Source organism: Halichoerus grypus, chromosome 10 (assembly GCF_964656455.1).
Source record: "Halichoerus grypus chromosome 10, mHalGry1.hap1.1, whole genome shotgun sequence".
Taxonomy (NCBI): domain Eukaryota; kingdom Metazoa; phylum Chordata; class Mammalia; order Carnivora; family Phocidae; genus Halichoerus; species Halichoerus grypus.
In genome coordinates this window covers 97522877-97550660 of record NC_135721.1, presented here as the reverse complement: position 1 = coordinate 97550660, position 27784 = coordinate 97522877, and the positions used below count along the sequence as shown (strand labels likewise).

Sequence of the window (27784 nt, the reverse complement as noted above, 5' to 3'; positions counted from 1 at the left end):
GTTCATAGTGCCAAAACATTTTCCAGACAGGCTGTGTTCATTTACGTTCCCACCGATACAAAAATGATTTTATGCCACATTCATCAACATTCACTATTATAATTTCCTTTTACCTCTGACTATTAAAATAACAGCCTTATTTTAATTTTTATCTTTCTGAATTGTAGTGTGTTTTTCCATGTGTTTTTTGGCCATTGATATTTCTTCTGCAAATTATTTATTCAGAATTTTACCCATTTTTTTGTGTGTGGGGGTGTTGGTCTTTTAATATGAAATACAGATAGCTGTATATATCTGGATATATATACTTTCTGTAACTCTTGGGCTATCCAACTTTCTTGTAATATTCCCCCAGGCTGTCATTTGCCTTTCATTGGTCTTTTGATTTTAGTTTTGAAATGAATACAATTGACTTCAAATTTCATCAGATCTAGTAGACTTTTCTTTTTGATATCTTGCTTTGCTTTTAGAGTGGAAAAGGTGGCCCATATCCCAAGATCAATGAAATATTTTCCTCTAGAATCATTTATGGTTTATTTTATTTTGTATGAACCCTGTTATCCATCCAGTATCTAATTTGTGGAAGGCATGATGTGAACAAATTTTATTTCTTTTCCAGACAGCCAACTTAACACCAATTTTGGTTCATCTAGTTCTTCCTGTTGTTTCACTGATGCCCCCTTTATGGTATACCGAGTTCTTGCAAATTCTAGGATCTGTTTCAGGGCTTCAGCCATGCTGCCAGGGTTTTGTGTTGGTGCCACAACTTCTTATTTGTTGAATATCTACAATACCAAGTAGGAAATTTTTATATAATTTTTAAAAACTTGCAGCTATTTTATCTATGTGTGGCATGCAGTGGCACCATGGAAAGTGAGGAGGTGGCTCAGAGAACTAGTCCCCAAGCCTGTTGCCAAGTAATTGGATGGCGCCTGAAAAACTCTAAGACCCCTGTGGTCCCCAGTTTTCTCATTGGCTGTGTGGGCACAGTCAGGTTGACCTGGTTGTTGACTTAATTCAGCTAAGGTTAGAGTTCATCATAGGGCAATTCTCAGCTTTCAGCATTCCATAAATGTTTCCTGTTAACATTATTGTTTTTTTTTTTTTTAAAGATTTTATTTATTTGACAGAGAGAGACACAGCAAGAGAGGGAACACAAGCAGGGCGAGTGGGAGAAGGAGAAGCAGGCTCTCCCGCCAAGCAGGGAGCCCGACACGGGACTCGATCCTAGGACCCTGAGATCATGACCTGAGCCGAAGGCAGATGCTTAATGACTGAGCCACCCAGGTGCCCCACATTATTGTTTTAATTCCCATTTTCCTTATGGATACAATTTTGGGGTTTGGCATTATATTAGGATTTTCCAGAGAAACAGAAAAGACTATAATGCGTGTGTGTGTGTGTGTGTGTGTGTGTGTGTGTGTGTGTGTGACTGTAGAGAGAGGAGGAGGCAGAGAGACAGAAAGACAGAGCTGGCAGGCAGGCTAGAGACTAAGGGAAGGGTTCCTTCTTCGGGGGACCTCAGTCTTTCTTGTTTTTAGGCACCCGAGATGCTTCTTCACTGGACTACCATCAGACAGACTAGAGGGTAGCTGTCTCCTTCCTCAGCTCTCTTCTGCAAAGTATCCAGACCACAGTTAGCCTCTGTCTCCACTGAATCTATTCTTCTCTTCCCAACTGCCTTTTGCCATAATGCAGACTGTTTCTGAGATTGCCCTTAAGCTTGAACTTCTTCACATTCTGTTGCAAATGAAGTCAGATCTTTTAGAAACTGTTAGGTGTTTCCCCCGAAGAGACTGAGCAATCTGTTATGATGTCCTGATTCTCCCCCAGGCAAAATCTCTGAGCCCTGGCTCTGGACATTGGGGTGAGGACAATGGTGCCCTTCTCTCTGAGTGATACCCCTGTTTTAGGAACACTCAGTAGAGAGGATGCAGTGGTTTCAGCTATCCTTAGCTTGTCTCCCCCATCATGAAACCTGTCTTATAAGCCAAGGCAAAAGCCACTGGGGTCCAGTTATTTTCAGTAACACCATACCCAAGGTGAGGCCTCCATCCCAACAACTGGGTCTGGGTGAAAGAAGGGATCTGTCACTTCTCAACTACACTCACCCAGAATGTAGCTTCAATAACAGCTGAAGGCAAGATGGAAAATGCTGATGTCTTGCCCTCCCTGGGCAGATAGCCCTCCTTCTGGGAGCTTAGGGAGAAGGGATTCTGGGGCTGCATCAATCTGGAGTGAAGTTTCTGTCTTGCTGATCTCAGAGTGGGGAGGGAAGAAGTGGATCTTGGTTCAAATGTGACAGGTTCTTATTGTTCTCACCAAGTTTTAGTAGATTTTCTTGAGTAAATGTTTCTTCCTTTGCTGGATGCTATTAGGATCATTTCCAGAGACTTGAAATGTTTGTTTTTAAAAATAATTTTCACCAGTTTCTCTGGGGAGTAGGTCTGTGGAACTCACACTTCCATGTCCACAGTGGAGCTTGCCGATTGTTATTTTTGTTTGTTTGTTTGTTTTTACAAATGCTCTGGGGATAGAACTTTTTGCCTTGAGGAGCTTTGAATTAGGTGAAATGGTGGCAAACCCTGAAAATCAGGCTTTTCCAGGTAGATGACAGACAAGTCAAATGGTGATATTTTCTGTCATTTTTAAGATGTTCCTCACCCTGTCTTTCCCATCCAATATCTTCTAGGTCTTCATAGTTATCAGGATTGTGAGACTTCTTGTTTTCAAGGGTAACATTTAATTAGCAAGAGGGTTCTAGGTTAGAGGGCAAGTTAAAATGTCACACAATTCACTGTTCTTTCCAACATTCTACATGTTCATTGCTAGTGTTCAGAAATACTATTTGTGTATTTCATCTTGTAACCTGAAGACTTGTTGAACACTCACTTATTATTTCTTGGAGGGTTTTTTTTTTTTTTTTTGATTCCTTGTTATTTTATATGTAAACAACATATTATCTACAAACAGGGACAGTTCCTACCCAATGTTTCTTACTGTCCATCTAGCTTTTATTTCCTTTTCTAGCTTCGAACACATTATGTGAATAGGAGTGGTGAGAGTGGATACTCTTGCCTTGTCTTGGATCTTAGGTGGAAAGCATTCAGACTTTCACCATTAAGTATGATATTCCCTGCAGGTTTTTGGTAAATGCTCCTCATGAAGTTGAAGAAGTTCTCCTTTATTACTACTTTTCTAAGAGCTTTGTCATGAATGGGTGTTGAATTTCATCAAGTATTTTTTCTGTATCAGCTGATAAAATCATGTGATTTTTCTTTGGCTTGTTAGCATTATGGGTTATGTTGATTCCTATTTGAATATTAATCCTGTCTAGTATCATTGAGATAAACCCCATTTGGTCATTGTGTATAATTCCTTTTATAATTCCTTTTATTTTTTTAATAATTCATTTCATATATTGCTGAATTCTATTTGCTAAAATAAGTAGCTATTTCTCTTATTGCTTTTACAAGTTTGACTGCAATGTTTCTTGGTGTGGATTTCTTTGAGTTTATCCTGTTTGGCTTTCACTCCTTGAATCTGTAGGTTTGTGTCTTTTGACAATTTTGGGAAGTTTTCTCCTATTATTTCTTCAAGGACTTTTCAGTCCTACTCTGTTTCTTTTCTTTTATATTCTTTTCTTTTTTTCTTCTCTTTTCTTTTCTTTCTTTTTTAAACAGATTTTATTTATTTATTTTGAGAGAGAGAGAGAGAAAATGAGTGGAGGCAGAGGGAGAAAGAGAGAATCTCAAGCAGACTTCATCCACACTGAGATCTAGGGCTAGATCTCACAACCCTGAGATCATGATCTGAGCCAAAATCAAGAGTCAGATGCTTAGCCTACTGAACCACCCAGGTGCCCCCTGCTCTCTTTCTTTTATCCTTCCAGAAAAATCATCCCATAGTTCTGTGTGTGTGTACACACACACATTCTCTCTCTCTCTCTGTGTTGCTTCTATTTCTAAGGGTAATTTCTATTATTCTTTCAGTCCATGTATCCTTTCCTTTGTCCCCTCCTTCTGCTGTTAAGCCCATTCCTTGAGTTTTTAATGTCAGTTGTTATGTTTTTCAGTCTCAAAATTTCCATTTGATTCTTTCTTTATAGTTCTATTTCCTTGCTGAGATTTTTTTACCTTTTTCATTTGTTTCAAGTCTGTTGATATTGCTCATTGAAGTGCTTTTCACGATGACTGCTTTAAAATCTTTTAAAAAAAATTATTATATTCAGTTAGCCAATATATATTACATTATTAATTTTTGATGTAGTGTTCAATGATTCATTGGTTGTGTATAACACCCAGTGATCATCACACCACATGCCCTCCTTAATACCCATCACCTGGTGACCCCATCCCCCCAACCCCTCCCTTCTGTAACCCTCAGTTTGATTCCCAGAGTCCAGAGTCTCTCATGGTTTGTCTCCCTCTCTGATTTCTTCCCATTCAGATTTCCCTCCGTTCCCCTATGGTCCTCTGTGTTATTCCTTATGTTCCACATATGAGTGAAACCATATGATCATTGTCTTTCTTTGCTTGGCTTATTTCACTTAGAATAATCTCCTCCAGTTCCATCCATGACGATGCAAATGGTAGGTATTCATCTTTTATGATGGCTGAGTCATATTCTATTGTATATATGAACCACATCTCCTTTATCTATTCATCTGTTGAAGGACATCTCTGTTCCTTCAAAGTTTGGCTACTGTAGACATTGCTGCTATGAACATTGGGGTGCATGTGCCCCTTCTTTTCACTACATCTGTATCTTTGGGGGTAAATACCTAGTAGTGCAATTGCTAGGTTGTAGGGTAGCTCTATTTTTAACATCTTAAGGAATCTCCATACTGTTTTCCAGAGTGGCTGTACCAACTTGCATTCCCACCAACAGTGTAAGAGTGTTCCCCTTTCTCCACATCCTTGCCAACATTTGTTGTTTCCTGTCTTGATAATTTTAGCCATTTTAACTGGTGTAAGGTGGTATTTCATTGTGGTTTTGATTTGTATTTCCCTGTTGTCTAGTGATGTTGAACATTTTTTCATGTGTCTGTTAGCTATTTATATGTCTTCTTTGGAGAAGTATCTGTTCATGTCTTCTGTCCATTTCTTGACTGGATTATTTATTTTTTGGGTGTTGAGTTTGAGAAGTTCTTTATAGATCTTGGATACCAGCCCTTTAACTGTAATGTATTTGCAAATATCTTCTCTCATTCCGTGGGTTGTCTCTTAGTTTTGTTGACTGTTTCCTTTGTTGTGCAGAAACTTTTCATGAAGTTTTGATGAAGTTCCAAAAGTTCATTTTTGGTTTTGTTTCCCTTGCCTTTGGAGATGTGTCTTGAAAGAATTTGCTGTGGCCAATGTCAAAGAGGTTACTGCCTATGTTCTCCTCTAGGATTTTGATGGATTCCTGTCTCACATTGAGGTCTCTAATCCATTTTGAGTTTATCTTTGTGTATGGTGTAAGAGAATGGTTCAGTTTCATTCTTCTGCATGTGGCCATCCAATTTTCCCAGCACCATTTATTGAAGAGATTGTCTTTTTTCCATTGTATATTCTTTCCTGATTTGTTGAAGATTAGTTGACCATAGAGTTCAGGGTCCATTTCTGGGGTGTCTATTCTGTTCCATTGAACCATGTGTCTGTTTTTGTGCCAATACCAGGCTGTCTTGATGATCACAGATTTGTAATATAACATGAAGTCAGGCATTGTGTTACTCTCAGCTTTGGTTTTCTTTTTCAACATTCCCCTGGTGATTTGGGGTCTTTTCTGTTTCCATACAAATTTTAGGATTGTTTGTTCCAGGTCTGTGAAAAAATGTCAATGGTATTTTGATAAGGATTGCATTGAAAGTGTAGATTGCTCTGGGCAGCATAGACATTTTAACAATGTTTATTCTTCCAATCCATGAGTATGGAATGTTTTCCCATCTCTTTGTGTCTTCCTCAATTTCTTTCATAAGTGTTCTGTAGTTTCTAGAGTATAGTTCCTTTACCTCTTTGGTTAGGTTTATTCCTAGGTATCTTATGGTTTTTGGTGCTATTGTAAATAGAATCAATTCCTTAACTTCTCTTTCTTCAGTTACATTATTAGTGTACAGAAATGTAACTGATTTCTGTGCATTGATTTTGTATCTTGCCATGTTGCTGAATTACTGTGTGAGTTCTAATAATTTAGGGGTGGAGTCTTTTGGGTTTTCCACATAAAGTATCATGTCACCTGCAAAGAGGGAGAGTTTGACTTCTTTGCCAATTTGAATGCCTTTTATTTCTTTTTGTTGTCTGATTGCTGAGGCTAGGAGTTCTAGTACTATGTTGGACAATAGTGGTGAGAATGGGCATCCCTGTTGTGTTCCTGACCTTAAGGGAAAAGCTCTCAGTTTTTCCCTTTTGAGAATGATATTCACTGTGGGCTTTTCCTAGATGGTTTTTATGATATTGAGGTATGTTCCCTCTATCCTTATATTTTGAAGAGTTTTAATCAGGAAAGGATGCTGTATTTTGTCAAATGCTTTTTCTGCATCAATTGAGAGGTTCATATGGTTCTTGTCTTTTCTTTTATTCATGTGCTCTATCATGTTGATTGATTTCCAAATGTTGAACCAACCTTGAATCCCAGGAATAAATCCCACCTGTTCATGCTGAATAATCCTTTTAATATACTGTTGGATCCTATTGGCTAGGATCTTGTTGAGTATTTTGGCATCCATGTTCATCAGGAATATTGGCCTGTAAGTCTCCTTTCTCATGGGGTCTTTTTCTGGTTTTGGGATCAGGGTAAACCTGGCCTCATAGAACAAGTTTGGAAGTTTCCCTTCCATTTCTATTTTTTTGAAACAGTTTTAGTAGAATAGGTATTATTTCTTCTTTAAATGTTTGGTAGAATTCCCCTGGGATGCCATCTGGCCCTGGACTCTTGTTTTTTTGGGAGGTTTTTGATTATTGCTTCAATTTCCTTACTGATTATTGGTCTGCTCAGATTGTCTACTTCTTCCTGTTTCAGTCTGGGTAGTTTATAAGTTTCCAGGAATGCATCCATTTCTTTCAGATGGCTTAAGTTGTTGGCATTTAGTTCCTGGCAATAATTTCTAATAATTGTTTCTATTTTCTTGGTATTAGTTGTGATCTCTCCCCTTTCATTCAAGATTTTATTAATTTGCATCCTTTCTCTTTTCTTTTGGATAAGTCTGGCCAGAGGTTTATTGATCTTATTAACTCTTTCAAAGAATCAGCTTCTAGTTTCATTGATCTATTCTACTGTTTTTCTGGTTTCTAGTTCATTGATTTCTGCTCTAATCTTTATTATTTCTGCTTGGTTTAGGTTTTATTTGCTGTTCTTTCTCTAGATCCTTTAGATGTAAGGTTAGACTGTGCATTTGGGATTTTTCTAATTTTTTGAGAGAGGCTTGGATGGCTATGTATTTCCCTCTTAGGACTGCTTTTGCAGTATCCCATATATTTTGAACCGATGCGTTTTCATTCTCATTAGTTTCAATGAATTGTTTAAGTTCTTCTTTAATTTCCTGGTTGACCCAATCATTCTTTAGTAGTATGTTCTTTAGCTTCCAAGCATTTGAGTTCCTTCCAAATTTCTTCTTGTGGTTGAGTTCCAGTTTCAAAGCATTGTGGTCTGAAAATATGCAGGGAAGAATCTCAATCTTTTGGTATCAGTTGAGACCTGATTTGTGACCCAGTATGTGGTCTCTTCTGGAGAAAGTACCATGTGCACTCGAGAAAAATGACTATTCTGTTGAATATACAATCAATACATGGCATCATTAATCTCTTCAATCCTTTTTTCATGTGTTACTAGCTGCCTATCCCTGTTTTCCTCAGCTTCCTTCCTTTCCATCAGCTTATCTTCCAGATCACTGATTCTCTCTTCTGCCTCATTTACCCTGGCTGTTAGAATATCCAGTTTAGACTGCATCTCATTCACAGAATTTTTATTTTAGCCTGATTACATTTCATTTCAGCCCTTAGAGATTCTATATTGTCACTAATGCTTTTTTCAAGCCTAGCTAATGACTTTATGATTGCTATCCTGAATTCTATCTATAACATCTTGCTTATATCCATATCCATTAGTTCTGTGGCAGAGGACATTGTCTCTGGTTCTTTTCTTTGTTGAGAGTTCTTCCTCCTAGTCATTCTGTTGAGGGATGGTTGAGTGAGTGATCAGAGTCCAAAATATCAACCACAACCCAAGCAAGATTCACCCTAGCAAAATCTGGAGTGATCAGAAGCCACCACTGAAAAACAAAGCCAAAATGAAACACAAGAATAAAATTAATTTTTTTTTAAAAAAAAAGAAAAAGAAAAAAGGGGGGGAGGGGAAGGGGGTCTATAATCTCTCAGCATGGACAAAGCAGAGTGTTCCAGTTGTTCCTGGGTGTATTTTGGTCTGTGTGTTAGAGGACCTTACATCCCAAAATTGCAAGGAAAGTAAAACTTACATATACATAAAGATAAAATTGAATAGAGTGAAAAAAGGACTAAATCGAGGCATATATCTATAAAAAATATTGGTGTGAAAAAAACAAGTTGAAAAGTGACTATGAAATATAAGTTGATATAATAAACATTAGTTGAAATGAAGAAAAAGGTAAAAAGAAAAAAGAAGAAAAGCATAAGAAAAAGAAAAAAAAAGAAAAGGAGAATATATCTGAAAAATAAAGAAGTCATGAGTCAACACCTGGAACTCAATATATTATTTTCCCCTGGTGAGATTTTACAGTCTTATGGGATCCATAGGGTTGTTGTCCACCTGTTCTTCCAGCCTGTCTTCTGGGGGAGGGGCCTGCCGTGCTGTTTCTCGGGTAACCTTGCCTGTGCGGAGTTGCCCCACCCCCTGTCAGGGGGATGGGCTCAGTGGAAATTGGTCTTCTGTGTGTCTTTTGTTCCTTGGAGGCTTTCCACGGCTCTTCCAAGCATCAGAGCAAAAATGGCTACACCCAAACCTCTGACCCAGAGCAGAAAACTCGCAGTCTGCCCTCTTTAATAAACCCTCAGGACAGTCTCCACTTCTGTATGCGTTGTGGAAAACTGTAGCCTCCCGAGGTGTGTGATCACAGCAACTCTCTCAGAGGTAGTCCCAGGGGCCCGGGAGTGCCACTGCCCTTTGTGCTTCTAAAACCATGTGTGGCTGTGGGCTCCTGTGCATGCCTGAAGCTCCTGGATCATGTCTGGGTGCCGCTCTAATGTCCTTTCTAGGTCGCTACAACCCTGTGAGTTTTTGTCCTGTCAGGCACAGGTTCCAGACTTTTTCAGTCTGCTCAGGAAAACAGCAGTTACCAACAGCCCCAGCTTGTGGTTTATGGTGATCGGAGCTGAGAATACCTTCCTGGACTCGCTGACCCTAACTTGCTTCCTGGCTCCACTGCTCAGTGGAATAATCTCAATCTCAGGCTCCCCCTTATGCTCTGTGGCTCTTGTATCACGAGACCACAGTGCCCTACCTAGAATTCTGCCTTTTCATTTACAGAGCTCCTTTCAGAGAGGGATGTCTTTCACTAGAGCAGATTTCTAAGGGTTCCGATTTTGTGCTCTGGTGTTATATCACTTTCCAGGAGCCAGCTTATGGCGGCTCCCTCTCCCTTCTGTTTATCTTTGATATCTCCCCCCGGATTCACAACACCACACATCCCACCTTGCAAAAAGCAGCCACTTTTCTGCTTGCAGAGATCCAGATATATACTCTTACATCTCAGACTGATTTCACGGGTGTTCAAAATGTTTTGATAGACGTCCAACTAAATTCAGGGGACTAGTTGAAATGGGGTCCCCTACTCCTCCACCATCTTGCCTCTCCTCTGAGCAACAAAGTTCTTGTCGTGTCCAGGACTCCAAAGGCATGGGCTCTGGCCCTGGGCACAGTCCGTGCTGTCCACCGATGGCGCCACCACTTCCCCTGTGTCCCCTGCAGCACATCTCACTGCCAGCTGCCATATTCTGCTTTAACATCTTTGTCAAATAATTCTAACATGTCTGTTAAATCAGTATTGGGCATAGAGTCATTGCTTTTTTTTTAATCAGCAGGAAGCTCCAGAAGGAGAATGCCCAAGAAGTGACCCCTCCTTTGAGGATAGGAGTTGGTGGATAAATACCCCTGTTTCTTCTTCCCCTTTGGCTGTTTTGCACATAGACTCTCAGAATATCTCTAATAATGCTGATCCATTGCCCATAGTGGTAACCTGCTCATTATTATTCTATTGATTAACTTTTCTCCCACCCCTAGCTCATTTTTCCATTTCCTTACCATGCTTGTAGCAATCACTTGTGAAATAAACAATATGTAACAAAATCCATGTCTTCAAATCTTCTGGGGTTTTTTTTTCTTCAATAGTAGCACAGGTGGGAGGTGAGGGTGAATGAAGACATATACTGACAACTTTCCGTATTCCCTTTTATACAGACCTGGGTAAATGGAATTAGGACAAGAAACATAATATTTATATACTAATCTATATAGCCTGCCCACCACACATATAGATTTTTTAACTTATAATACCTCGTCCACTTTGCATTGAAGTCATGTTATCTGTGATATAACCTATTTAACTTTGAGAGTGTCTCTATTTTGTGTCAAACTCAACAACATTAGAGTTACATGTATTTCAGATTCTCAGTTAAAACAAAATGGTGCATTGGCAACATGACTTTATGAAATATTACCCAATTATTCTCAAATATTCTTATTCTTATTCTCAAGTATTCTCAAATATTACCAGGTTGAGTCATTAGAAACTCATTCTAGCCTCTGTTTTGATCTGTGACTTTTTAAGAAGGTCACCTTGTCTTCTCTCTTTGAGCCCTAGCTCTTATAAGACTTTAGTCAGCGTCGTAAAAATTCTGACCTGATCACCAAAAGATGATCAGGCTTCTGGAGTGGGGACTTGAGAGTAGCACCCAGAGCTGCCTGAGATGAGAGTAAGTGCTTCTCTAAGTTGGGCCCGATTGTACTGCTTCTATTCAGTGTTCCAGGAAGAGAAATTCTTCTTGATTAAAGGGGAAAAAAAATGGCAATTTTTACCAGTGCTTGTTCAACACAGGTTATTTTGACAAGGACATATTTGAGTAATTCTGGGTTATGGAGTGAAAATGACAAGTTTTATTTATTAGCCTCAATTGGCAGTAAGATACACCACAGTGAATACAGCTCAGCATTCCTGCAGGGCAGCCACGGGGAGAGGCTGCACATTTTAAGCACATTCTCAGTGTTCTAGTTATATTATGAAACCAAAGAAGTGATAAATGTAGAATTAAGAAACACAAGAGATATATATCTCAGTCTCCAGACTCAGGTGTCTAATAAATATATTTGATTTATTTTACCATGACACCCATGAATATTTCAAGCCTGTTTCTGCCAGAGTGACAGAAACTGGGGATAGAGCACTTTTGTTCTCTAGGAGGAAATTCTTTCAAGAGGCGAGGAGGGGCGCCTGTATGGTTCAGTCTGTTGAGTGTCTGACTCTTGGTTTGGCTCAGGTCATGATCTCAGTGTTGGGAGATAGAGCCCATGTGGGGCTCTGTGCTCAGTGGGGAGTCTGCTTGAAGATTCTCTCCCCTGCCCCTCTCCCTGCTTGCGTGCACGCTCTCTCTCTCTAATGGATAAATAAATCTTAAAAAACAAAACAAAGCAAAACAAAACAGGTGTGAAGGAAAAAAGAAATGGGAAAAACAATGATGAAAGAGGGGCAAGAGAGTGGTCTGCAGGTCCCAGAGGCCAGGAAGTGATAAGAAGGACACCTCAAAGATTGCCCACAGGACAGAGGGGCTGCTGTGTGGTTGTGAGTGGTCCTGCCCTGGACTGCACCAGCCAGGACTCTCAGTTCTGAAAACCAGTGGGATGGGCTATCTGCGAACCAGCTTCTCATGCCCTCCTTTTCCACCTTGCAAGGCATTGGCTGGCACTGGTGTTCCAGAGAATCTACCTGAAGGAGCTGAAACTTGACCTCCCAGGTTTATCACCTGACCACACCCTGATTATACCAGCATTCTGCTGTGGCTTAAAGGATTTTCTCTTCCAGATTTTATAGCATCATGGAAAGAAAGAGTTTGAAAGTGGCATGGCTCTTCAGTGATATTCAGTCTCTCTCTCTCTCTCTCTCTCTCTGTCTCTCGATTTTGTTCTAGAGATCTTCATAAGTTGAAATCTTACTCAGACTCCAATCCATACAAGAGATGGAGGCAGAGCTCCCCTATGTGAAGTGAGCTGAGGAGTGTGATGCTCCAGAAATCCTGGCAAGCTGGAGGTTAGGAGAACCAGGTTCCTGCTTGGGTCCTGCCCCTATCAAACCTCCCACTGGTTAATAAAATCAGGCATAGTCAACTTACCATAGTTTCTTGTCAGTTCTGTGAGACATAAGGCAGTGACAAGGTTGAATTTTCCCTGAAGGCTAAGAAAGCTCTCTTTTGTGTTCTGGAGATTGACTTACTGCAAAGAACCACCCCTCCCCCTATGACTTATCAAGACATGCAGGGATCCATCCCTTCTTTACCTATGACAAGGCCAGACACAGATCCTACAAATTCCTTTTCTCTGACTCATAAGTGATTATCTCCATGATTTGCTGGACTGCTCATCCCCCTCAATCAACTGGAACCAAATGTTTGTCAGCCAAACTTTGATTACGCCTGTCTTCTTTCCCCAGGGCCTTGAATTTTGACCCACCCCCAGCCTGAGTGGGCTTACAGCCTTTCCTCAAGGGTCCCTCCTGGAAAATAGGCTGGTCTCAGGGTAGAATATTCTCTGATCTACTATCTATTATCCCATCACACCACCCTTTCATGCCACTTTCCTACACCGGGTTCTTCCCAGCTTTGTTCACTCCTCTCTCTATAAAAGATAACACCCATTTGGTTTAACTCTCGAGATGCTTGTAAGTCTTAGGGGTTACAGAGTCCTCCATATTGCAACAGTCCTCCCCCTCCCCATCACCATGCCTCCCCTTCCCCTTGCAATAATCCTTACTCTGTTTGGTTTTTATTTGATGTTCACTCTGTGGAAGGGAAGTCGAGGTTTGCAGAGATTGACTCAGGCCTTGGGTCTGGTGCTCAGGTTAATAAGAAGTGACACAGGTTGGACTCGGGTCTGCTCCAGACTTCAGTCCTAGGGTTTTTATATGCCATGTAGCTTCTTTCTCAATGCTTGGACAAATGACTTCGCTTCTGTAAACTGAGAAGGTTGGAATAGAGATTCTCTGCCGTTCCACCAGCTCTGACCTGCTATAGGGATGACTGAAAGGGCCCAAAGCCCCAGGGTACATCCCCAAATAGCTGTGTCAGATGAGAGGGCAGACACTTTGACACCTGAGAGTTTTCAAAACGTGAGCTGTCTAGTCAGAAAACATTCCTGTAGGAAAATAACCATAGAATGAGATTAGAGGCTCAACAGAGGTAGCAGAGGTGAATTTGCCCATCCAGCCTAAAATCTAAAAATAAAAATCCATTTGCCAAGTTTTCATATTAAAAGAATGTATCAAATGAAATCTTTGGGTGTATCTTGGCTTCTTCATATTATTGTGGTCTGCATCTGATTCATTCTGGATGTCTGAAATTATCTTTTGTCTGTCCTATCAGAGTAAACTATTTCGAAGGAAATTATTTAGGCATGGCAGTGCGGTCCTGAGCCAGCAGCACCAGCATGGCTTGGGAACTTCTGAGAAATGCACCTTCTTCACCCCACCAAGACCTTTTGAATCAAAAGCTTTGGGAGACAGCCCCACCTTCTGTGTTTTAACAAGCCCTCCAAGGGATTCACATCACACTCAAGGTTTAAGGATGTCCTGGTTTAAGGATGAGCTTTCAGGTGGCGTCTGCCCTAGGCGACAATCCAGAGGAGGTAGGTGACTTTGCTATTCTAGGCTCCTCCCTCCTCTGGCAGCTGTGCTCTGGAAGGTACCTCGTCCCCACCCCCTCTCAATCGCTCTCCTTTCCCAAGTGTTGTAAATAAGTGTTTTTTTTTATTTGTTTGTTTTGTTTTCTTTCCCAGCAGTTCTTGCATTCAAAGAAAGGAAAGAAATCAAAATGTATTGAGCGTCCATGAATGTGCCAGGCACTTGGGTTTGGCACCTTTGATGAGCTATTTATTCGATCTTCATAAATGCCCCCCCCCAAAAAAAAGAAAAACAAGTCCCATATTTCATACAGAAGGATATTTGAATTTTGTTAGAGGAACCCTTAAAGACCTAAAAGACTTTACAACCTAAAGGGATTTCTGTTAGTGGAATTTCATGCACTTTATGAGGGTGGGAGAGAGATTTTTATCGAGGAGGAAGGCTGGGCTGGCGCCTGCGCAAAAAGGACAACACTCCGGAAGGGCGATCTGTCAGTATCAGAAAAATGGAAGTACAATCACATCCTATGACTCAGCAATTCTACTCTGGATTGTAGTTCCCAAAGGAAGTCTCCCCCAGATCCACAGGAAGCAGGAAAGATGATCTCGCTGCACTGCCTGGGTGGTGGTGGCAGTGGGGGGTGCCTGCAGACAGTCCGATGCCCATCCCGGGGAGGTGGAGAAAAGACACGGCAGATGCCCTGCTCTGGGGGCCACGGTCTGGAGGAGCCCAGGGCAGCACACACAGGACTTAACAAATAAAATATGCTTTGCCCGAGATGATTTCTAAGCACTGCTCTGTTTATGTAAACACAAAAACAAGATACATTTTACAAGACTCAAAAACCCAAAGGACAGACATCAAAGCATTAGAATATTTGCCTGTGGGGTGGGGTAGGGGATGAGACTGGGAAGGTGGGGCAAAGGGGATTTAGTGAAACAGGAGCGGGGCTTTGCACTGTCAGTAAAGACAGTGTGCGGTGGATGGAGGCGTAGTAGCCAAGTCCTCTGTACCTGAGGTGAGCAAAAAGACTGGAGGAAGGAAGAAAGGAAGGAAGGAGGGAAGGAAGGAAGAGAAGAAAAGCAAGAGAGACAAGGAAGGGAAACCACACAACAGTCCCCGGACAGTCCCTGGACAGCCTTCTGGTGCACCATCCAGGGCTGGGAGCAGCCCACAGAGGTTATAGCATCCATGGGCTCAGGGTCACTTAAGCAGCCCGTGGTTGGGGTGCATGAAAATGATCTCTGCTCACAGATACAGAGAACAGGTGGGTGGTTGTCAGAGATAGGAGGGAGGGGTGGGCAAGACCGGTGAAGACAGTCAAAAGGTACAAACTTTTAGTTATAAGATAAACAAATCTTGGGGACACAATGTACAACTTGGTGGCTCTAGTTAATAACAGTGTATCGTGTACTTGAAAGTTGCCAAGAGAGTAGATCTTAAAAGTTCTCATCACAAGAAAAAAAAATTGACTAAACTATTGTGGTGATCATTTTGCAATATATATATATATATCAAATCATGGTGTTATATACCTGAAACTAATATAATGTTATATGTTCAATTATACCTCAATTAAAAAAATGATATTTGGTTCCTGAAGACTTCATAGCTGAATTTCTGTTGTGAGAGCACTTAATCTAGTGCCTTTTTCTCTGTCTGCCTCATGGGGGGATTTGGGATCTTTAAGCAAGAGTAGAATTTTCCTGCTGTCCCACCTGGAAGATCTGTGCCTGGTACCAGAAGGACATTTGAGTTGGCTTATCCAACCCTTCATTTTATGAGTTGGAAGATAAGGCGAGGAACAGAGCTGGACTTGAACGCAACACCTTGATTCCTGGTCTGAGGCCATTTCTGAACTCTCATTGTGTAATGGAGTCACTCACAGAGTTGCTGAGAAACCTCATCCTGGCCCGGTCCCTGCCTGATGTTTGGATTGAATAGGTCTGGGGGAAGGCTCAAGAACCTCTATATCCCCAAAGTTCCCCAGTGATACTACAGGAAGCTGGGGAATGCTCAGCTCTTCCACCTTCAAATCCATCTGCAAAGGGCAATAAAGGGAGCAGGCATAAGATTTTGGCTAGTTTGTTGAGAATATTTTCTTTAAAGATTTTATTTATCTATTATTTGAGAGAGAGAGAGAACAAGGAGGGGGAGGGGCAGAGGGAAAGAATCCCAAGCAGACTCACCTGACACAGGGCTCGACCCAATGACCCCAAAAACATGACCCCAGTAGAAACCCAAGAGTCCTACCGATGCTCAACCAACTGAGCCACCCAGGCACCCTTGCTGAGAATATTTTCTATCAAAGAGCCCAAGAGATTTCTTTTGTGAGAAAAGCCTTTAAGTTACCTGTACACATAGAGGCGCTGTGGCGGGGTGGGAGCGGTGTCCTCTTATCTTAGGGGTAGTGCAGTCCAACTACCAAGGCACTCTGATCTTCCTCCGGGTAGTGATTAAGCAATGTCCATACCTTCCTTCATTTATGACTTAGCCAGCTATTTACTGAGTGACTACCTCGAAGCATACTGCAGAGGTACAAGGGAGGATTGCATAGAGAAATGAGACTTGGAACCATCCCTGAAAGCCATCCCAGGCCAGAGGGGGAGGTGGGTGACACAAAGCAACAAGGACAGAGGTGGGGGATGCCAGGCAACTGAGGGCTGAGGTTTTCCAGATCCTGGCTTGCAGAACGGCTCTGAGTCTGTCTCAGGTAGGGTTTTCACTGCATATTAATGAATTAGAATTAGATTCAATGTAATCATTTTCTGAACAGGCCCACAGACACATTGGCATCATCCCCATTTTTTAGTATTTGGGAATTTGTTCACATTCATTCCTCAATATATTCCTTTTTGTCTGCCAAAACCATATAACACAGCTTTATAAGGGGCGTAAGGGATATCTCAAATTTGAGATTAGGAGGTTATTACGGGTATTCTGAGACTCTTGATCACCCTAAAATGGCTACTGTAGACAAATTATCAGCTTCTAATTTGGTGTTTGGAGAGGGTCCTCGTGAGCTCTAGTGGACATCAATGGGATTATCTGGCTCAAGCACCTCTCCCTTTGCTCATCACAGCTAATGAGAGGCAGCATTTTGCACAGCATACATCTGTCCTCTGGCTTCGGCTGATTGGTTTAAGGATGGGCACCTAATGAGCCTAGGCCAATCAGAATTCTTTTCTGGGCTTTGTGGATTTGGGACCAGGAGAAATGGGAGAGCCTCACTCTAATTTCTGAAGCAGAGTACCTACTCTGGGCGAGGCACTGCCCTAGGCTCTGAGACCGTGGCACTGAAAAGAAGAGAGTGCCTTCTTTCCCAGCGAGCAGTTCTTGTTTGGCAGGGATGGGGAGACATAAATAAACATATAAATAAGATGCAAGTATAAAATATAGCCCAGAATTAGTCATGATAATAATAATAATAATTACTATTATTTTAAAGATTTTATTTATTTGAGAGAGAGAGAAAAAACATAAGCAGGGTGGGGAGGGGCAAAGGGAGAGCCTGAGAAGCAGGATCCCCACTGAGCAGGGAGCCCGACGCTCGATCCCAGGACCCTGAGATCATGACCTGAGCCGATGGCAGACGCTTAACTGACTGAGCCACCCAGGCACCCCAATATAATTATTATTATAACAACAATAATGGCAAACATCTCTTGAGCACTTACTCTGTACGCAGCACTATGCTGAGTGTTTTATATGCATTAATGCACTTAATTACATGTATCAGCTGGGCCCAGGAAGAGAGTCTTAATGATGAATCCCATGTGGGGGAAAGCTCTCATTTCAATGGGAGGCAACGTCAAGACTACAGAGAAAAGCAGAGACACTTCAAGTTGCTGGCTTCACATTTCCTAAGGTCCAGCTGTGTTTTGGCCCATAGAACTGTGGAGGTTGTTCGGTGTGTCCTTGATTTCACTAGTTAATCATTTCTCTCTGGCCTTGAACTTCTTTACACACGGACACCTGCAGCCAAAGATTGCTAAGACACTGTGGAAACTCATCAGTGTGCGTCAAGTTGCCGCTGTGTGTATGGCAAGGACGGGTGTTGCTAATGTGACAGGGGCGAGCTGCAGCCCCGACCTCAGGGAGTGACTCACCCCCCAGCAAAGACCCCGAGACAGCAGAGACAGATGCCAGAAATGGAAAGCCAGCCACAGGACTCACTCCCACCTCCATCTTGCCTTCCTCTGAGACTGGTACCCAAAGGCCCATCCCGTACCCTTTTTTTTTCCTTTTTTATATTGATTTACTTTTTATGGTAAAAAACACATCACATGAGATGTACCATCTTAACCATTGTTAAGTGTACCGCCCTTACTGTTAAGCATATTCACGCTGTCGTGCCACAGATCTCTAGAACCTTTTCATCTTGCAAAATAGAAACTCTGTACCCATTAAACACGAATTCTCCCTTGCCCTTCTGCCCTCCCCCCAGAATGTCCCCTCTTCATGCAACTCTGATTGTTCTATAAACCCCATTACTAAGGTATATCTAGCCATGCCCCCCCAAGCCACCGGAGAGCAGGGCCCCATCTCTCCTGACTCCTGTTGGGCCCTCTGATCCCAGCCTCCCTTTTGCCTGTGATTCCAAATTAAAAGAAAAAGAAATTCCACTAAACCACATTTGAGGACTGAGGCATGTCCCCTTTCAAAGCTTGTTTTGGAGCTTCAGCTGCCCCCTGTGTTCTCATTCCAGAGTAACACTGTCTGCTAGGTATGTGCAGAGAAGGGTGGCGGAGAGAGGAGAACTCAGGCCATTAATAAGTGTTTTCTCCTTCCTCTGAAAGTGGACCTAAATGTCCACGTGTCTCCATCTAGGAGAGTGGGAAGCAAGTCTGTGGAATGGGCAGAGTGGTCTATGCGTTAGGATCTTGGGGTCTGGAATCAGACTCCTGATGAACCAATTATTAGTGTGGTATCCCCCAGGGATCTCCTAAACCATCCACCCCCAGCTTCTTCACCTGGGAAATGTAGTTATTAATGCCCCCTCATGGCATTGTTGAGAGGCTTACATAAGAAGTTATACACAAAATGCTTAAATAAAACCTGCTACCCAGAGAGCATTTAAAAACGGTAATTATCACTATGCAAGAATAAAAATGAATAAATATATAGATCTATGTGTTCAATAAAGGTAAATCTCCAAACATACAGATCTATGCGTTCAGTAAAGGTAAATCTCCAAACATAATATGTGCAAAAGCAAAGATAGTTGCAGTAGGACACATAAATACAATGTGATACCGCTTGTATAAAATTTGAGACATGAAGTATGGTATAATGCTTATGCATATATATATACACACATATATATAAATAGACACATTTTTATAAATGTATTTGTTTGTGTGTATGGATACTAAAGCACAAAAACATACCTGGGAAATATACATTCTATTTTCCAGACAGTGGTAACCTCTGGTTGGTAGTGGTGTGTAAGGGTGCGTGTGTTTGTGTGCTTACGCATGTCATGCAGAGTAGAGGTGGTCTGCATGCTTGATATGCTTCAAAATTAAAAATTTTAGAAAATGCATTGTAAAAACTTCCATCTGATAACTAAAAGGCTGCCTTGGTCATTTGTATTCCACTTGGCTATTCGAATTTCCCTTTTGATATGCAAGAGAAACTGCAGTGTGATCCTGATCTGAAACGTGGATTATTAATGAGGATTTGGGGCCTGGGATAGTGCCAAACTGGGGTTCTGTGGCTGGAATGTGGGGGCATTGTGGGAGAAAGACCAGGAGCCAGGAGACTGGTGTTATGAATTTACATTATACGTTCTTACATGATCTGGAGAAAGAGAGAGATTTAGAGCCAAACATCACAGACAGGTTGCTTAATCTCTCCCGGTACATTTCCTTAGCTATGAAATAAGAATAGTAAATCATATTTACGAGGATGCTGTGAGAAATAAATAAACACAGAACATGGCACTTGGTAAGCATATCAAATACCCAGCGTTATGACACCCAATTTATTTTTAAAGCTTCTATGCGACAGATTTCAGAGAGGAAAGAAATATCAATCACTTGCCAGGCTGAAAGATTATTTCTGCAGGAGTCAGAGAAGCCAATAAAATCTCACCCCCAACCATCACTCCCCTAAGTGCATTCAAAACACCAAGAACAAAACATCAAATAAAATCTTGCCCGTGTGGTTATGAAACCTCACATATCTTTCCCTACCTTGTGATTTGTTGGAGCTTCATGCATGCAGTGAAGGGAGGGGAAGCTGGGGAGGGACAACAACAACAAGACAGGGATGACTGTGGGAAGGACAACAACAAGACGGACGACTGACAGATCTGGGACAGGGGTGGGAAGCTCAGCAAAGCTAAGGGAAGGAGGTGCTCAAGGGAGATAGGGCTGCAGGCAGGGAGGGAGGGTCTGCAGGAAGGACAGAGAATATGCTACTCACCCAGAGGAGGCAAGTAGGAGAGGATGGAGGTGAGTGAGGCCATCTGAGGTCAGGGATGATAAAGGTTGGTCACACAGTGTGGTGAGGAGAAACCATGCCTTGCGGGGCAGACTAGGTCCTGGAGGTCCTTTGCATCTCTTAACAGAGCTTGTGAAGTTAAGCTGAGCTGTACCAAAGGTGTTCTTCCTGTAGAAAGCCATGGTTAATCTATCCATCAGCGAACTAATGTAGCAAGGGGCCTGAATCCCATAATTGAATCTTCAGTAGGGGGATAATGTGTTCCCTGCAACTGGAAAGATCAGAGCTCATTCAATATTGCCAATTCTGCTAAAGACTCAATTCCTGCACTCTGACTTTTGTCCCCAGGACCCATGAACATTAAAAAACTGTATAGTAAAGCTACACGGTGCCATTTTGACCCATACTTCACTGTTTCCAAAAGCATTTTTGTTACTGATGCTTTTAGCCACAATGGATGGCAAAGGGAAGGTTTGTAGATCAAATCTGGAGGCAACTCGATATGGTGGGAAAACTGTGCATTTAGTGTCGGACACATCCAGGCTCACCGACTCTCATTCGTTCATCTAACACATATTTATATGGGACCTGAAGTAGGTGTTAGGCTTGAAGTGTTTACTTCCTAGTGGAAGGAGATGGGAAAGAAACTAAGAAATGAATGACAAATGACTTAAGGTGTGGTGGGTGCTGAGATTAAAGCAAGGTGATGGGACCCAGAGTGGCTGGAAGAGCAAGGACTTCTGGAACGGGCGGACAGGGAAGGCCTTCCTGAGGACCTGACTTCCAGCCGAGGCCAGCCCAGGGGATGAGCATTTCATGCAGACAGTGTAATTATTGCTGTTCTAGAGAAAGGCACTTCATTTTAGTATGCCATGCATATTTCTTAACATCTTAGTGAGTTTTCTTAAAATTTCAAATAGGTTATAGTGGATTTTATTGAATTTTCTAAGTAGATTAGCATATAATTGAGAGTAATAATGGATTGTCTCTCCTCCTCTTTAAAATAATTGATTAAGCTTGAATCTCCAGGACAATTTTGGATAGTAGAAGTGACAGCTGTTTTCTTCTCCTTGTTTCCATTTTAATGGAATTGTTCATGATGTTTCAACATTTAGTGTGGTATTTGTTGAAATAGTCGGGCAAATATCCTTCTCTTTTTGGTTTACGAAGAATTAATTTTTTTCTAATATTTTTCTGGCATCTGTGGCCATTGTTATATATTTTTTTCTTCTTTAATCTGTTAATGTAGTAATTTATATTAATGCTTTTCTAATGTTGAAGAATTCTTTTTTTTTTTAAATATTTTATTTATTTATTTGACAGAGAGAGCGAGAGAGGGAACACAAGCAGGGGGAGTGAGAGAGGGAGAAGCAGGCTTCCCATGGAGCAGGGAGCCCAATGCAGGGCTCAATCCCAGGACCTTGGGATCAAGACCTGAGCTGAAGGCAGACGCTTAACGACTGAGCCACCCAAGCGCCCCGAAGAATTCTTATTTTTATTGGGTAAATCTTTTTTTGTTACAATCATTGTCTTAACATATATTCAGTATGATGATATTTTTAATTAAATTTTAATTCCAATGTAGTTAACATACGTTGTTATATTAGTTTGAGGTGTACAATAGAATGAATTAGCAATTCCATATATCACTCAGTGCTCATCAAGATAAGTGTACTCTTAATTCCTTTCACGTGATTCCCCCTTCCCCCCCTTCCCCCTCCCCTCTGGTAAACTCTATAGTTAAGAGTCTGTTTTTTGGTTTGCCCCTCTGTTTTCCTCTGTTTGTTTTTTTCTTTTTTAAATTTTGCAGATGAGTGAAATCGTATGGTATTTGTCTTTCTCTGGCTGGCTTATTTTGTTTAAGTATGCTGATATTTTATATGGAATTTTTCCCATCTATATCCATAAGGGAGAGTGACATACGATTTTTCTCTTCCTTGGCAGTCATTTTCTGGTTTATGCATTAAAAGTTGCAGTTGTCAAAAAAAAGAAGTTGCAGTTATCTTATAAAATTAGTTGGGTAGATGCTCTGAAATAATGTACTTAAAGATGGGAATTATCTACTGTTAAAAGTTTAGTGGAATACTCCTGAGTCTATTGCCTTTTGGGGAGGTATATTTTTGACTACTGTGACATTTTCTTCTATGATAACTGATCTATTCAGATTTTCTAATCTTTCCTGCCAATTTTGATGGTTCATTTTTTCTACTGTATCTATGTTATAGCAATGATTGGTATAAATTTGTATGTAGTAGTCCCTTATTAAAAAAAAACTTCTGTATTTGTTAATTATGTTCCCCCCCCCATGGACTTGTCTCCCACTCTGCATTGATAATCTTTGCCAAAGATTCATCTATTTTATGAGTCTTCAAAATATAAATTTTTAATGATCTTAATTCTACTGCATTTTTGTTTTGTTTTGCATTTGTGTTCATCAGAGTTCTCCAGAAAAAATATATAAAATATGTGGATAGATAAATAGATAGATATAGATAGATTTATTATAGAAATTTGCTCATTAGATCATGGAGGCTGAGAAGTCCCATGATCTGCCATCTGCAAGCTGGAGACCCAGGAAAACTATTGGTATGATTCAGTCCGCATCCAAAGGCCCAAGAACCAGGAGAGCCAAGGTCCAAGGGCAGGAAAAGATGGATGTTCCGCTCAAGCAGAGAGCAAATTCACCTGTCCTCTGCCTTTTTGTTCTATCTAGGCCCAATTTGGATTGGATGATGCTGCCCACATTGGTGAGGGCGGATCCCTTCACTCAGTCTACTGATTCGAATGTTAATCACTTCTGGAAACATTCTCACAGACACAAGGAGAAATAGTGTTTTATCTACCAGCTACTTGGGCATCCCTGAAGTCAAGCAAGTTGACACATAAAATTAACCATCAGACTATCTTATTATTTTCTGTTTTTATCTTTATTATATTTTCTCTCTTCACTCTTTTTGTTTACTACCATTCAGTGTTGATGAAGAAATCACATGCCATATCCTGTGACAAAACCTGAGAACAAAAAAGTCTATAAACTAAGAGATCTTAATTTTTTACTAAATAAATTACCTGACCAATTTCAAACATCTTACATGGATTCATTTAGAAAATATACTGAATCAGTGTTAGGTTAGCTATGTATACCATTCTAAGATTCAATTGTTTCCCATCAAGACTTTAAAGACATTAACTGACCGCCATCTTGCATAGAGGACATTAGTCTGTCAGAATATGGACCAACTTTAGTGAGTTGCTTATAAGGAATAGAAAGTGAAGCTGCCTAACCTCTGAGACTATTCCATAGGAGGTGAGACAACCTACATCTGATCTCTCTTGGGCTGCTCGCTCTGGGAACCCTGCCACCATTCTGTGAGGAAGCCCAGGCCATGTGATGGGACTGCGTATAAGTGTTCTAGCTGATAGTGCCAAACTGAGGTCCCTGCCAACAGCCAGCAGCAGCCACTAGGAGAGTAAGGAAGCTTTTGAGATGCCTCTAGCCCCACCACTGTCTGACTGCAACTGCATGAGAGACCCTAATGAAACACACCTAGCCAACCCCAATTAACCCCCAGAAATCACAAGTTGGACCTCTTGACTGGCTGCATGACTTTGGGCAAGTTATATAACTTATCTATAAAATGGTGCTAATAATACTTACATCGAAGGATGTTATGAGAATTAATCAAGATAAGAACTCTCCAAGGTAGGTATAATTAGGCTCATTTTACCCATGAGAACGTGTACCGGGAAAGGTCAAGTAAATTGCTCCAAGTCCATCAAATATATAATGAGAGACAGAATGTGAATTTGAACTTAAATCTGACTCTAAAACCTGTTCCCTTTACCATTATTCAATTTCATTGCTAAAATTGATCACCATAGCAACTCATTAACCTCCTTAGTCTCATACAAGGACCTAAAGAGATGGCGCCATACCTTTGCACGTCTAGGTTTAATTTAAGCCAGAGTTGGCAATGGGCTAAAATTGTGATGCCGTCTAAAGCAGAAGAGAAAAAAAACAAAAAACATGGACCATGGGTTTGGAATACTTAAGCCCACAAGTAGGATAAACAGACATCACACTGTGCCCGTGTGATGTGAGAGAGGATAGCAAGTTCATTGTGGCCTCACTTTGTTATAATGCTGTTTTCGGAAGATGATTTTTACCAAAATAGCGTGCCACATATGAACCTTGTTCAAATGCCACAGTTGATCTTGGAACCAGAATGTAGTTATATTGCATATTTTCATAGAGGGATCCAGCATATGGTAATGAGGAGAAATGAGCTAAGTAGCAAGGAAGGGAGTATGGTGAGGGTGAGTGGAGTCTTAAAGCAAAAGTGTTTGTATGCTCTTAAAACTCCTACGTAAATCTTTGCACTGATGGATCATATAGGTCAGCGTGGGTTAAAATGACATCACAAACTAAAGATAATCAACACCACCAACAAAAAGCATGTTTTCTCTGAATGCATGTCCTTGGGGAAGCAATCCTATTGTGAATCCAAAAGATGCCAAGGTCTACCTTTGACACATAAAGGAATAGTGAGAATTTGTTTTAGAAAAGGGAGCTTATTTCAGAGTTTCTGCTTTAACAATGGTTTGCTGCTGATAAACAGATTTTCCCCCTCCTCCTCATTGCTGTCATTGTGGCCATCATCCATTAATTTGCCAAGTATTTAATATACTTAATATATAATAGAATTACTATGTAATATACTACTATGGATCAGGCTGAGTTCTAAATACTTCTCGTGTATTATCTCTTTTAATCCTCAGAACAAAGTATGTTGTAAATAGTTTTTAACGTATATTTTACAGAGGAAGAAATTAAGACACAGAGAAACAAATTTGTTGCGAGGTAGGAAATTTAGGACATACAGGGAGACAAAATTCAAATCTAGAGCCTATGGTCTTAACTGCTCAGCTATTTATTATTATTGTTGTTGTTGTTCTTGTTATTATTAGCATTATCAATATTAATTATAGATAATATTTTTGGATACATGTGCCAGGCTTGATGCAAAGCCCTTCACTGTGAGCAAGGCAGAGGGACCAGAGAGAGTGGAAAAAGAATGGTTTTCTTCAGAATGTGAGTCAATATTATTTAATTCCTTGCTTCTTCTTTATTATTCCTTAGTGGATTCTTTGGGTCCTTCACTATGACATTTAAACTTATGGGTTCATAGAGGGGCGCCTGGGTGGCTCAACTGGTTAAGCCTCTGACTCTTGGTTTTGGCTCAGGTTGTGATCTCAGGGTCATGAGATCGAACTCTGCATGGGCTCTGTGCTCAGGGAGTCTGCCTGAAGATTCTCTCTCCCTCTGCCCCTCCCCTCACTCTCTCTTTCTCTCTCTCTGTCAAATAAATAAATCTTAAAAAAAAATAAATAAATCTTAAAAAAAAACAAAAAAACAACAAGCTCATGGGTTCATAGAAAGATAAAACTGGGAGGAATTCTGGGCCTTTTCTACTAGCTCCTTAATTTAGCAGATGAAATCTGGATATCTATAGAATATGAGGACTGTGTTCTCTGTCCTCTGGTGGTAGGAGTGAAATTATGCAAATTTATTTTCATAGACCAGAGTCTTTGCCTCTGACTCACCATATGACAAAGCTCCTAATTTTATGGGGCCTCAGTTTTCTTGTCCATGTGAAGAACTGCTTGGTCTGTGACATCCCAGCCTCCTCACAGCTGTGGTCTGGGCGCGATGTCTGCAGTGTGGCCGACACACCCTCAGGTTTGTGCCATTTCATTCCAGTATCAGGAAATAGAGCACCTATTTTTTTTTAAATATTTACTTATTTATTTGAGAGAGAGAGAGAAAGAGAGAGAGAGAGAGCATGTAGGGGGTGGGGCAAAGGGAGAGAGAGAGAGAGCCTTTCAAGCAAACTCCCCGCTGAGCACGGAGCCCCAGGCAAGCCTCACTCCCATGACCCTGAGATCACAACCTGAGGCGAAACCAAGAGCAGGCCACCCATCTGACTGTGCCACTCAGGTGCCCCTAGAGCACCCATTTAAACAAGGATTCCATCTTTTCCATAAATCCAATCAGACTATGCTGTCCTGACCAGTTCTGCCCGACATGTGGGCTAAGAGCACCCACTGGGAGTCCTGGTTATAAAACGGACAGGGGCAGGGATTAAGCATCACTGAATCACACACTTCTCCTTCGGTCCTTCCGCCTTCACCAAGCTGAGGGTCTCACTTTGGAGGTGATGTGTCTTCAATACCCACCTAGCACTTATCTCTCTCTCTTTCTTTTTTAAATAAAGAACCATTCTAGACAACATATCTGGCTAAAATTTAGTAATGTTGTTTAATGTTTTCCTTGTATTTGTTTTTGGTTTGCTTCTATTTGTGCCAAGGTTTTTTTTTTTTTTTTTTTATTTGCAGGGTACTGAAAAGTCTTTAAAAAATGAATTTATTTAAATGAGAAAGTTGCTTTAGGGAAAAATGTTGAATACATAATAGGGATATATATATATCTCAGCTATTTATTGCTATGTAACAGAGCACTCCAAAAGTTAGGTTCAAAACTATGCATTTCATTTAGATTACTATCCCATGGGGGGGCAATTTTGGTTAGACTCAGTTGGGTGGTACTTCTGGTCCCAGTTGGCTCTCTCATACATTGGTTGAAGCTTATAGATTCCTTCTCAGAATAGTATTTTCAGAGGCGTAAAATAAAATACATAGAATTACAAAGGAAGCCAATTACATTGAAATACAGTATCAAAATATTATAATATTTTAATATATTACATATTTTATTTATTATTTAATTTATATTTTATTTGTATTTCTATTATTAATTACATTTCTATTTTATATAATTTATATAATATATCTTATATATATTATAAAATCAAAACCACAATGAGATATCACCTCACACCTATCAGAATGGCTAAAATCAAAAACACAAGAATCAGTAAGGGTTGGCGAGGATATGGAGAAATAGGAACTCTCATGCACTGTTGGTGGGAATGTAAACTGGTGCAGCCACTCTGGAAAACAGTGTGGAGGTTCCTCAAAAAATTAAAAATGGAACTACCCTGAGATCCGGTAATTGCACTACTGGGTATCTACCCAAAGACCGGAAAAACACTAATTCAAAAGGATATATGCACCCCTATGTTTATTACAGCATTATTTATAGTAACCAAATTATGGAAGCATCAATAGATGAATGGATAAAGAAGATGTCATTCATATATATATATACATATATATATGACAAGATGTCATATATAAAAAGGATTAACTACTGTAGTTTTAAATAGTGGTGAATGTAAACAATATTTCAAGATGTCCGGAACAGCTTTAATGTAGGTATAAAAATATCTGTTATTTCTACTGGTACCAAAGTCATGGATTCTTTTTTTTTAAAAGATTTTATTTATTTATTTGAGAGAGAGAGAGAGAGAAAGAGAGTGCACAAGCAGAGGGGGAGGGGCAGAGGGAGAAGCAGACTCACTGCTGAGCAGGGAGCCTGAT

General features: G+C 40.7%; 2 long non-coding RNA genes across 5 annotated transcripts in view; one reads left to right on the top strand and one right to left on the bottom strand.

The window, feature by feature from the left end:
- Positions 1 to 6847: 6847 nt before the first annotated feature.
- LOC144379252 (uncharacterized) overlaps positions 6848 to 27784 on the bottom strand; it is a 37064-nt gene continuing 16127 nt past the window's right edge. The window contains exons 3-7 of one of the 3 annotated variants that reach the window (XR_013441929.1): positions 20267 to 20452; positions 16190 to 16365; positions 12973 to 13353; positions 10255 to 10412; positions 6848 to 7743 (exon numbers count right to left, since the gene is read on the bottom strand). This is a non-coding gene — a long non-coding RNA (uncharacterized LOC144379252). The remainder of the gene's footprint in view (positions 7744 to 10254; positions 10413 to 12972; positions 13354 to 16189; positions 16366 to 20266; positions 20453 to 27784) is intronic. The other 2 variants (XR_013441930.1, XR_013441931.1) reach the window with 2 other exon arrangements.
- Positions 25900 to 27784, top strand: part of LOC118553482 (uncharacterized) — a 63624-nt gene continuing 61739 nt past the window's right edge. For both annotated transcript variants that reach the window (XR_004926056.2, XR_013441928.1), the window contains exon 1: positions 25900 to 26024. This is a non-coding gene — a long non-coding RNA (uncharacterized LOC118553482). The remainder of the gene's footprint in view (positions 26025 to 27784) is intronic.